Source organism: Anser brachyrhynchus, assembly GCF_964034855.1.
Source record: "Anser brachyrhynchus genome assembly, chromosome: 2".
Classification (NCBI taxonomy): Eukaryota; Metazoa; Chordata; class Aves; order Anseriformes; family Anatidae; genus Anser; species Anser brachyrhynchus.
The window spans coordinates 100058835-100059766 of record NC_137695.1 but is presented as its reverse complement, the minus strand read 5'-3'; positions in this window follow the sequence as shown (position 1 = coordinate 100059766).

Sequence of the window (932 nt, the reverse complement as noted above, 5' to 3'; positions counted from 1 at the left end):
CTAAATGACATGCATTTGTTATTCAGCCAGTTAATTGGACTTACCCCTGATGCTATAAAACAGAGCTATGGATAATTCATTCTTGTGGAGTAGAATGTGTTATATTTTACTCTTAAAATTTAGGGCAAAGGGAATTTTGACATTTACTTCATTAAAATTACTTTATTTCTATTTTGTAGTATGCCCATGTTTATGCCACCTAGCTCATATTCCAGTTTCTGAATACAAGCAATTCACACCACTTGTTTCTCCTAACTGTATACAAAATTTCACTACAGAACTTTATGAATAAAGATACGCTATTATGTTCAACTCTTCCCTGTCCTTCACAGAAGGTGTACATAGGAAATGCAATACGGTGAGCTTGCTTCATTTGATGCAAAGACTTGCCTATGAACATTTACTTCTGGGAACAATCATTGATGTCAGTAGAACTGCAGTGAATAAATATTCCCAGTCTGGATTCTGCTTTTTTTTCATACATTTAATTTCCTCTTACTGTGTTGTGAGCATACTATTAGGAATTACTATATAATACGTGTTCCTTAATGTCGCTTTCTTTTTATCCAAAAAAACAAAACAAAACAAAACAAAAAACTTGTAAACATGTTTTGGCCAAAATCTGCCATCAGAAGGGTGTTTTACCAGCAAATTAGCAACTATTAGTTACCTTTTAAAGCATCAGTTTTTGTTGATAATTAAATCAAATGCACACGATGTATCTTGAAATTACAATAATAGCTCCAAAGTTCTGTTTGCTGATTAGGGAAAACATCTAGCAAATATTAAACAATTCACATCAATATTTATTTCAATTTCAAAACGTGATTTTCATTATGATATGCATTTAATTCACACACAACAAAAATGACTGAACCAGATTTAAACAAAAGCTCAGTAGTGTTATCCCTACTGTTACCACAAAGGACATT